This window comes from Catharus ustulatus, chromosome 3 (genome assembly GCF_009819885.2).
Source record: "Catharus ustulatus isolate bCatUst1 chromosome 3, bCatUst1.pri.v2, whole genome shotgun sequence".
Classification (NCBI taxonomy): Eukaryota; Metazoa; Chordata; class Aves; order Passeriformes; family Turdidae; genus Catharus; species Catharus ustulatus.
The window spans coordinates 29,135,326-29,147,085 of NC_046223.1; the positions used below are offsets into that span (position 1 = coordinate 29,135,326).

At 52.5% G+C, this 11,760-nt stretch overlaps 1 long non-coding RNA gene across 1 annotated transcript; it reads left to right on the top strand.

Moving 5' to 3' along the window:
• Positions 1–959: 959 nt before the first annotated feature.
• LOC116994198 lies at positions 960–11,538 on the top strand. The gene is made up of 5 exons (XR_004417432.1): positions 960–1,051; positions 1,165–1,195; positions 7,892–7,994; positions 8,962–9,189; positions 10,617–11,538. It is a non-coding gene; the product is annotated as an uncharacterized LOC116994198 (long non-coding RNA).
• The last annotated feature ends 222 nt before the right edge of the window (positions 11,539–11,760 follow it).

Genomic DNA, 11,760 nt, shown 5'->3' on the forward strand with positions numbered 1-11,760 from the left:
AGTAAAGGGAGGACTGTGACCAGGAGAGGGAGGGTGAGCAGGCTATCCAGTTAGGTGTTACCTTAGAGTGGGTGGGGGTGGTTTGAAGGCAATACGGTGTAAAATGTCCATTTGTGAGCCTTTGAGACTTTTCACAAGTGCAGCAGATGGATTTGCACATCTCACAGCACATGGCCACACCCACCTCGCTCACAGACATGCCGTGTAACTTTGTCTCTTCCTAACCCAGGTGCCCATCGTAACAGCCACAACCTCAGGCTCTGGCTGAAGCTGTGACCACTCAGGACCCCCAAATCCCACCCCAGGACCCTCCCAATGACCCCCATCTCCCCCCTCAGCCATGACCACCCCCCGGTGCTGCTGCTGCCTCCCCCCACTCCGCTGACATCCCTGCCCGTGTCCTGATTGCCGCCCGCTTCTCCCCAGACCACCCCACACCTCCTGACCTGGGACCCCCGCCCGGAGAGGGGGTTTGGGGGGGATTTGGGGGTCCCTGAGGGGTTTAGGGGGGTTGTTAGGGGGGGTACAGGGGGGTTATGGGGGATTTGGGGAGGTTATGGGGGGTACAGAGGGGGGTTTTGGAGGGGAAAGAAGGGTTTCTGGGGGTTATGGAGGGGTAGAGAGGGGTTTTGGGGGGGACAGAGGGGATTTGGGGGGGTAATGGGGGTTTTGGGGGGTTTCAGGACGGGTCTCTGACCCCCCCCGTGCCCCACCAGGTTCTGGCCCAGGGCCCTGCAGGAGCTCCAGAGGAGTCTGGGGTCTCTGGGGAGCTCTATGGGGTCTGGGGATTTCAGGGGGGTTTTTGAGGGTCCCTGTGGAAGTTTTTTGGGTCTGGGGGGGTCTCTGGGAGTCTCTGACCCCCTGTGTTCCCTCTCCCCAAATTCACAGGGACCCCTCCCCAAATTCAGAGGGACCCCAGAACCCCCCCAAGCCCCACCCGTGACCACCCCCCCAAAAGTCCCTGGGACCCCCCGGAACCCCCTGAGACTCCTCCCCAAATCCCCCCGTATCTCTCCCCAGCATCTGTGGGACACTGCACTCAGTGGATCAGGTGAGTGGGGGTGTCCCAGGGTGGTCTGGGGGGGTCCTGGTGGGTTTTCAGACCCCTCTGACCTCTCCCTTGCCCCCTCCCCAATACCTGAACATCAAACTGATGGACATCAGCGTCACGGACCCTGAGAAGTACCTGCACATGGTGAGCGGTGGGGGGCTCAGGGGGGTTTTGGGGGGTCTCAGGGGGTCTCAGTGAGTTTTTGGGGGCTGCTCAGGGGTCTCGGTGTGTTTTTGGGTATTGCAGCGGTTTTTTGGGGGTCTCACCGGGTTTTCTGGGGTCTCACTGAGTTTTTGGGGCCGTTCTGGGGTCTCGGAAGTTTTTGGGTTCTCACTTTTGGGGCCTGCTCGGGGGTCTCATTGAGTTTTTGGGGTCCCCTTGGGGGGTCTCAGGGGAATTTTGGAGGTCTCAGGAGGTTTTTGAGGATCTCAGGGCGGGTTTTGGGGGACAGTTCTGGGGTCTCACTGGGTTTTTTTCGGGCCTCACTGAATTTTGTGGGTTCCTTCAAGCGTCTCATTGAGATTTTTGGAGCCCTTTGGGGTCTCAGGGGGGTTTTGGGAGCAGTTTGGGGGTCTCACTGGTATTTTTGGGGCCTCACCAGGTTTTTTGGGGGCCGTTCTGGGGTCTCAGAAGTTTTTGGGCTCTCACCGAATTTTGGGATCTCTTCAGGGGTCTCATTGAGTTTTTTGGGGGCCCCTTGGGGGGTCTCAGTGTGTTTTTTGGGGGTCCCACCTGGTTTTTTAGGGGTCTCACTGGGTTTTTTTGGGGGCTGTTCAGGGGTCCCACTGGGCTTTTGTGGATCCCAGTGGGTTTTGGGGGCCTCATTGAGTTTTTGGGGGCTGCTCAGGGGTCTCAGTGTGTTTTTGGGTATTGCAGCATTTTTTCAGGGGTCTCAGTGGATTTTTTGGGGTTCTCACCAGGTTTTTTGATGCTCTCACCAGGATTTTTGGGGTCTCACCAGGTTTTTGGGGGGCTGCTTGGGGGTGTCTGAGTTTTTGGGGCCCTTCTGGGGTCTCAGAGGTTTTTGGGCTCTCATTGACTTTTCGGGGGCCTGCTCGGGGGATCTCATTGAGTTTTTGGAGGACCCCTTGTGGCAATCTCAGGGGAATTTTGGGGGTCTCAGGAGGTTTTTGAGGGTCTCGGGGGGGTTTTTTGGGGGGCCCTTCTGGGGTCTCACTGGGTTTTTTCCGGGCCTCAACCGAATTTTGGGGGTCCCTTCAAGGGTCTCATTGAATTTTGGGGGGCCCTTTGTTGGTCTCAGGGGGGTTTTGGGAGCAGTTTGGGGGTCTCACTTGGTTTTTTGGGGCTCTCACCCGGTTTTTTAGGGGGCCATTTTGGGGTCCACTGGGATTTTGGGGTCTCAGAGGTTTTCGGGCTCTCACCGAATTTTGGGATCCCTTTAGGGATCTCATTGAGTTTTTGGGGCCTCATTGAGTATTTTGGGGCCCCCTTGGGGGGTCTCCCCCTCCTCTCCCCCCTCCCCAAATTGAGATTTCCTCCCCCCCTTAAGCCCCCACCCCAAATTGGGATTTTTCCCCCTGAAGCCCCCTCCCCACCCTGAGGGCCCGGCGGGCGCGCCATGGCTGCAGCATGGACACCGTGAAGTCTTGGGGAGGGGGCGTGGGGTGGGTTCAGGACCCCCAGAAACCTCCCTGGAACCACTGCAGACACCGAGAAACCCCCCCCCAAAAAACCCTCAAAAAAGACTTCCCCTAAGATCGCCCCAAAGCCCCTCCAAATTTCTCCCAAACCCCCCAGGTGTTCGAACCCCAAAATTTTCGAGGGTCTGAACCACCCAGAGCCCCCTTAACCCCCCAAAGCCCCCGCAAATTGCCCCCAAATTCCCCCCAAAAACCTACAAAGCCCCTTGAATTTCCCCCAAGATCCCCCCAAACCCTCTGCAGGTCTGAACCCCCAAATTCCCTCTGATATTCCCTCTAAATCCCACCCAGAGCCCCCCAAACCCCCCCAGGGGATCTGAGCCCCCCAAGCCCCCTGGGGGTCTCACCCTGAACGCGTCGGCCACGGCCTCGGCCCCTCGCAGGTTGGTCCAGGGCGAGATTCCCACAAAGAATTCCTGGACTCTGGGGGGCAGGGGGCGGTTGGGACCCCCGGAGGGTCCGGGAAGGGGTCCCAGGAGGGTCCCGGGGTGCTGGTTGCCCCCCAGACTCACCGGTGAACAGAACATCACCCCCGTCCAGCGCCGCCCCCTCGTCCGTCACCGACAGCACGCAGAGCTGGAGCTGCTCCAGCACCTCCCGGAGCCCCCCGAGCTGGGGGAGGGGGCAAGGGTTGGGGGGGGTCATGGCAGGGGGGGAGGACACCAGGTTAGAGCCCCCTCCCCGCAGATCCACAGAGAGCCCCACGAGCTGGGGAGGGGGGCAGGGGGATCCCAGGGGGGGCGGGTGGGACAGCGGGCACAACTTCTCCAGAACCTGCAGTGATCCTCCAGAGCCCCGGGAGCTGGGGAGGGGAACAAAGGGGTCATGGCGGGGAGGGGGACAGCGGGCACAACCCTCCCACAGAATCCCCAGAGACCCGCGGATCCACAGAGCCGCCTGAACTTGGGGTGTGGACCGGGCGGGTCAAAGGGTGGGGGGACAACAGGCACGATCCCCCCCAGAACCCACAGGGGGCAGCGCCCGCACCAGGGCGTGCATGAAATGGCTGAAGGGCTCGGACATGGCCGGGACCCCCTCCCCAAAAATGGGGGCTCCGTCCAAAAAACGGGACTTTCCAAAAAATGCGACCCCTCCTCAAAATGAGGTCTCCTCCCAAAAATGGGACCTTCCAAAAACGGGCCCCCATCCCGAAAATGGAACCTTCCAAAATAGAGACTACTCCCAAAAACAGGCTACCCTCCTCCCCAAAAACGGGACCCTGCCCCTCTTCAGCGGGGCAGTTTTGAGGTCGCCCCTTAAAACGTCCCCCCTGCTCAAAACTGCTCAAATTTTGAATGGGGGCGGCCCAGAGCCCCCACTGGGACCCCCAGTTTATTCCCCACAAACGGCGGTCCCAAGCCCATAATGCATTGCGGCGGCCCCCTACCCATAATGCATTGCGGCCCCGCCTACCCATAATGCATTGCGGCCCCGCCTACCCATAATGCATTGCGGCCCCGCCTACCCATAATGCATTGCGGTCCCGCCTACCCATAATGCATTGCGGCCCCCCTACCCATAATGCATTGCGGCGGCCCCCTACCCATAATGCATTGCGGCCCCGCCTACCCATAATGCATTGCGGCGGCCCCCTACCCATAATGCATTGCGGCCCCGCCTACCCATAATGCATTGCGGCGGCCCCCTACCCATAATGCATTGCGGCCCCGCCTACCCATAATGCATTGCGGCCCCGCCTACCCATAATGCATTGCGGCCCCGCCTACCCATAATGCATTGCGGCGGCCCCCCTACCCATAATGCATTGCGGCCCCCGCCTACCCATAATGCATTGCGGCGGCCCCCTACCCATAATGCATTGCGGCCCCGCCAACCCATAATGCATTGCGGCGGCCCCCTACCCATAATGCATTGCGGCGGCCCCCTACCCATAATGCATTGCGGCCCCGCCTACCCATAATGCATTGCGGCGGCCCCCTACCCATAATGCATTGCGGCCCCGCCTACCCATAATGCATTGCGGCGGCCCCCTACCATAATGCATTGCGGCGGCCCCCTACCCATAATGCATTGCGGCGGCCCCCCTACCCATAATGCATTGCGGCGGCCCCCTACCCATAATGCATTGCGGCCCCGCCTACCCATAATGCATTGCGGCGGCCCCCCTACCCATAATGCATTGCGGCGGCCCCCTACCCATAATGCATTGCGGCCCCGCCTACCCATAATGCATTGCGGCGGCCCCCTACCCATAATGCATTGCGGCCCCCGCCTACCCATAATGCATTGCGGCGGCCCCCTACCCATAATGCATTGCGGCCCCGCCTACCCATAAAGCATTGCGGCGGCCCCCTACCCATAATGCATTGCGGCGGCCCCCTACCCATAATGCATTGCGGCGGCCCCCTACCCATAATGCATTGCGGCGGCCCCCTACCCATAATGCATTGCGGCGGCCCCCTACCCATAATGCATTGCGGGCCCCGCCTACCCATAATGCATTGCGGCGGCCCCCTACCCATAATGCATTGCGGCCCCGCCTACCCATAATGCATTGCGGCGGCCCCCTACCCATAATGCATTGCGGCCCCGCCTACCCATAATGCATTGCGGCCCCGCCTACCCATAATGCATTGCGGCCCCGCCTACCCATAATGCATTGCGGCGGCCCCCTACCCATAATGCATTGCGGCCCCGCCTACCCATAATGCATTGCGGCGGCCCCCAACCCATAATGCATTGCGGCCCCGCCTACCCATAATGCATTGCGGCCCCGCCTACCCATAATGCATTGCGGCCCCGCCTACCCATAATGCATTGCGGCCCCGCCTACCCATAATGCATTGCGGCGGGCCCCTACCCATAATGCATTGCGGCGGCCCCCTACCCATAATGCATTGCGGCCCCGCCTACCCATAATGCATTGCGGCCCCGCCTACCCATAATGCATTGCGGCCCCGCCTACCCATAATGCATTGCGTGAAAAAACTCGCGTGAAAAAAATCTCGCGTGGAAAAATCTCGCGTGGGAGGGGCTCGCGTTGGGCGGGCAGCTCGCGTCGGGAGGGGGGTTCGCGTGGGAGGGGCTCGGGTGGTGGGAGGCTCGCGGGGCGCTCGCGTGGCGGGGGGGCTCGCGTGGAGGGGGGGTTGCCTGTGAGGGGGTTGCGTGGGGGGAGGAGCTCACGATGGGGGGGGGGCGGGCACCCGTGGGGGGCGGGGGGGGGGGGGGGGTTCGCGTGGCGGTCGTGTGGGGGGGGCTTGGGGGGGGGCGTTGCGTGGGGGCGGGCTCGCGTTGGGGGGGCCCGCGTGGGGAGGGTGGGGCTGGCGTCGGGGGATTGTCGCGTGGTGGTCGCGTGGTGGTCGCGTGCCGCCATGGCCGTGGCTCGGGGAGAAGGCGGGGTGCTCCGTCCCTGTCTGCCACCACGGGGCAGCGCTGGGCCAGGGAGAGCGAGCCCAGAGGCGGCGGCCGGCCCCGAGCGGCCCCGCCGAGCGGCAGCGCCGGGCTGGGCCACCCGGCCCTGTCGGCAGCCCCGAGCGGGCCGAGCCTGCGCAGCTCGAGCCGAGCCGGTAAACCCCGCCCTGCCACGGTTCTGTTAGTATTTGGCAACTTTGTTGCACGCGGGTCCTCGCTGCGAATGACAGAGCGGCTTATACTCAGGTCCGGCTTATTTATGGACAAAGAACGAAATGTTTGCCAACACCCAGAGATGCAGCTTACAGTCAGTGCAGCTTGTAATCGTGAAATGACTGTACACCAGCATGGCTAAAGCAGCCCTGCCTTGGTCACAGTGCATTTACTTCTCCTTGGCACTTTGGGCCTACAAAAGTAGCCCGCTGCAAGGTGCCATCTTATTTTCTGCACTGTAGACACCTGCTAGCATGTGTATTCTGGAAGTGCTGAGCCAAAATTCCTTCCAAATCCTGCCTTGCATACACTCTTGAGACAAAGCTAGAAGATGCCCTTGCCCCTCTTTGACACAAGCTGAGATAACAGCATCCGGATCCTCAGTCCACTATTTCTGCAAAGGTGCAAGCAGCCTTAGCTGCTGGGAACCAGGGACATCTGAATACCCATACCTCCCTGGCCTGGTCTTCACCTGCTAGCCTCACAACTAACGTGTGGGCCTTACACTGTTTCCATACAGCCCTTTCTGTCCCACTACTGCATCCAGTCCAAGTTGGCATGTGAGTAATCTGACTGAAATTGTGTTTGAGGGAGAATGAAATTAGTTCATGGGACCTAAAAATAGATATGTTATAAACAAGCTCTGTCACGTTTCTAAAGCACTGACACTATTCCAACGTAAGGCCAATGAGTTGCACATGAAGTCACTTAGGAAGGGTCTTCTTTGGGTTGGTCTGCTTGTGACTACTAACCATTATTTGCATTTCAACCAGTCTGTTTCATTCATAGACTGCTCACCATCCATATGTAAAGCTTATGTTTCACAGAATGCACCAGGAAGTTGAAAGGCAATGAAATGTGATAATCAGGCAGGGGGAAGGTAGGGAAGGAGGTGCCCTTGGTGCTTTGTTGAAAGTTACAGCGGATGTAGGTGCTGGTGGTAGAGTATTGGTAGGCCCAGAGGAATGACAGTGAGGTGTGAGCAGTGGGGTGTTCAGGGGTAAAAGCATGCAGACTGCCACTGTAGGAGATGCTCTGTCAAGCAATGAAGAAATCCTGGTTCTTTGGAGTCAAGGAGCTGTTGGCTTTTGGGATCAGGAAAGCTTTCAGATAAAGATCATCATTCTAGAGGTCTCCGGAAAGCCTTACAGAGTGACAGAAACAGCTATAGAGAATTTCGTAGGCAAATGAGGAACAATTACCCATTCCAAACTCTCCAACTGAGGTGCCTATCTTGGTGTCATTCCCTTGTAAATTGAAATGACAGATAAAGTCAATGAAACCAAAACCTAAAGGTTAATGATGCAAAAAACAGCAGGAAAGGCCGGTCATAGCATTACAAAAGGAGATTGTGATTTAGACCCTATTACCATGTGTCAAATGAGTAATTTCAGTAGGAGTTGTGTATGAAACAACTGGTTTAGGGACAGCAGACCACCAGCTTCCAAAATTATGAAAGTATCAGTGATTTTTGCATGCCAGAAAAAAATGTCTTATGCTGGGCATCCAAATCCAGAGGCCACTTTTAAACGTTGTTTTTGTTTTTCTGGTTGCAGTGGAAGAAACATGTCTAACATACAGTTCTTTCCTACAGGCACATTGACTTGAAAGTTAATCATAGTTCTGGCCCCATATGGTTACAGTGAGTCTGCTTCTCTGTCTGTGGGAGTCCTAAAGGATACTTGATAGCTGTCCAAGTAAGTGCTTAAAAAATTGAATCATAAAGGCAAAGTCACTAGATAGCATAATCCAGAATTATCCCAAAGGAAATGGAGGTAGAATTAAATCTTTCAAGCCCTCAGCAGTGTCCCATAGATTTCACCTGAAATGGAGATAATTGTATGGCATGCATGAAGTGTTACTCATAGTAGATGTGCACAGAAGATGTACCTTCGTATTTTCTTCAGGGAAATCCTGTAGAAGGATACTTCCTGCTTTGCCATGGACAGGAATCTTATTACATGAGATGCAAAGAAATGTAATCAAAATATTTTTCAGCCATATATCATATCATGTATGTTTTGTTATACTGTATGGGAACTTGGTGTGTCTGTCTGTATTTATGTTTGTTTTGCAAATTCATTTACAAACAGCCAGCACTGTTTCCATACCAGAATCCTTTGATAAGTCAAGGAGAATGGTGCAAGCTGCTTACAGTCTCCTTATGTCCTCCCTGTAATCCCAGACAAGATAAATATAGAAATCTCTAGGGCTGAGATGTGAAATGCAGTATTGATGAGCAAATGTGGAATTGGCCTCACTCAAAATATCATTTGGTCAACTGGTGAATTAAGATGGAGATGGAGCTAAGTGAAATCCTGCTGAGGTGGGGAGGGAGAGATGTGTGGTGTGTGTATGCTTCTGGGTCCCTTGCAGGCTTGTAGAAAGGCCAAAAGCAATGAGGTCTGAGACTGTGGAAAGTTTCAAATTATATGAAGCTTAATCCAAAGCTCAGTGAAGCTGAAGAAAATCCCCCATGGTGCATGAATATTGCATGTGTTATGGGACTTCTCTTTTTTGAAGAGCAATTACCTCAAATGCAGGGATACAAGAATTCCACTAAACCTCAATCTTACTCTGCATGAAGGTTGCAATGGATAAGAGGGGAGGAAGCAGTTGCTTTTTCTCTCAGGGTGAATATAACAGAGTTAATTTCTGGATCAGTTTCTTGAGTCACATCCAAGGTCTAAACTAAGTTACAAGAGATGAAGAAAAAGTCCATATGCAATACCTGCCATGAGCAACCAGAGAGGGAAACAGGCATGACCTCTTGCCTCGTCCTCACCGCATCTATTCCAGAGCAGCAAACCGTCACAGACAGTAAGCAACTGCATGTCTGTCTTGGATGCAACACATTCCCTCTCTTCTGGAACAAACTGTAAGCATGAAATAGTAAGTAAAACCTTTAGTGAAGATTGAGTTTACAGCCACACATACTAATGCCCTGTGAACAGGAGCCATGTGTTTTGCTTTGTCATTGTAATTACCAATGGTATTTAGAAGTTGTTCTATCAGCACAAAACCTCACTGCTGCAGCCTGGAAAAGTCTCTGTTTAGACTCCAAGAAGGACTGCTAGCCATATATGTGACCCCTGGGCAAATGATACAGCACAAGTCCATTGCAAACATGCCAAGTAGGTTCATGGAAATGAGCAGGCTGTAATACACTACCCTGGGAATAAGTAACATGGAATGTGACACCTCTGGGGACCAAATGGTAGCGCAAAATACGCATGCAGAACTGTGAACAAACCAAAGGGATAAGCATCTGTACTTGCAACATGCAATTACTAATTTACAATTACTAATGTCGCACTCAGCAATCATGTTTTAAAATTAGTATTTTTTGTTTAACATGTGGCTGAGGACTGATTTATGATTTGATTTCAACTTCTAAATAAATTGCAGTTATTCTGGTAGTTATTAATCGTGTAAATGGATGTGAAGGAGTTTATCTCACAGTATCCAGCCTGGTTTTTATGGCTGCTATTTTATTCCTCTGTGATTGCTCTAGGATTGACTTTGCTTGCCAATACTTACAACTTAAAACCAAATTTTAATATATTTCTTGGCTTAAGCATAAGATTGAGGGCAGGGGTTGTTTCATTTGTGATTTGGGTGGGATTTTTTCTTCTCTCCATCTTCTGTTTTTTTCCTATTAATTTCTAATTCAATTGCTCCAAGTCTTTGCTATATTGATCTGTTTCATATTAAAGGAATGATAGCAATTTTCTCTGAATAAGCAACAGTTGGTGATGTGTGTTCTATTTAGGCAAGTAGGAAGAATCCAAGAAGAAACAGTTCTTCCCAGGGAAGGGAGGATCTCAACCTAATGGGGCTGGTGGATAGGAAAATGTTGGCCTTTGCTGACACTGAATCTCTTTTCCTGGAGGGATGCCTCCACTGTGGAGGGCAGCAGCCAAAGCCAGAATCAATATCAGGGATTAAGCAAACCAGAGGAAAAAGGGAATTTCTACTCTGCCTACAGCAGAGTGAGAAGATTGGGATTAGCTGCCTAAGTCAAGGTCAGATGCTCTCCAAGAGAATATTAGAGGTATATCATATGTGGGGAAGAATCATGGAATGGGTGAGGTTGGAAGGGACCACAGTGGCTTACTTCGTCTAATCTCCCTGCAGCAGACCTAATTAAGTAAAGAGCACACACAAAAAGAATACAAGGACATTGACAAGTAGAAGGTCTCTAATTGCTGAAACAGTTAGAAGCCAGTGGGAGAAATGGGAAGAAGAAATCTACCTGATCGGAAAATGGAGGTGGAGGAGATTATCTCAAGTCTGTCTGGGTTTTGTGCTTCTTGCAGATTCGGGACTCAACAGTTTGCTCACACTACTACCTGAAGGCTTCCCTGGGGCATTATGATGTCCTGATACTTTGTGCAGTTTTCCACCAGCCTCCTGATCTTCTAGGACCAGAAAGCATTATGTGGATCCTGCCTTGTAAGGATCTTGGGATTTTCCAGAAGGCTCTGACCTAGTCAAGAGCAGACTGCATTTATAGTCAGTTTAAACTGAGGTGGAGGAAACCTGGACTTCAGATGCTGGAGATTTTCAACTTCAAAACACCCTTGGATAGACTCTAGCAGGCAGAGCCTAGACAGAGCCTGGGAGCCCCAATTCTTTGTGAGCTTTGCAGTGGTTAATTTTGGTGAGTGGATGTTCTGGGTCCTGTGGGTTTCCATGTACTTTCCTAAAGATTCTAAACTCACAGAATTCAGCAAAGCACATAAATGGTCTTGGGCTTTGCTGCAGTGGGAGGAACTTCAGACTACATTTCTGCAATGCTGTATGAACCTTCCTTTACCCTTCTACCTCCATCCAACCACCAGCCAAAAACTGTGAAATGGGTTCTTGATGTCAGTGTAGAGTGGCATGTGATTCCCTTATTATTTGGGGTGAGTTGAGGCTGTAATCACGAAACCTGGAACTCTGAGGAGAAAGGAGAACATGCAATATTCTTTCAAAAGGTTGCAGAGTTTCCTTAATATCTGCTTCCCAGAGCCATATGGAAAATTCCCTAAGCCACCTAAATGCTTTCCAGAACTTTTACTGCATGGAAGCATCCTCATGACTGTCATGCATACTTTGACTTATAGTCAAAATTGTTATTTCCATTGATAATAATAAGCTGGTTGATTACTGTCATTAATTCCTGGCTGCTAGAAATGGCAAATTTTTTTTTCAAATTTTTCTAATGACAGGATAGGAAATTAAAAGGCTCTACCATTCTTGGACCAAAATACTAGTTAGGCTAGTTCTAAAAATGAGAGAATGGAAAATTATCCTTTCAGCTCTTGAATTTTTTTTTTTTAAATATGAAATCACTATGTAAAATGTAATAAAGTAAGTGAACACAATCTTAGTGGCTCAGAGATACAAAGTAAACGTGTAGTACAGTGACTAGTACCAGCCCTTTGGGTAGCTATTGCTTATCTCAGAGTATATTGA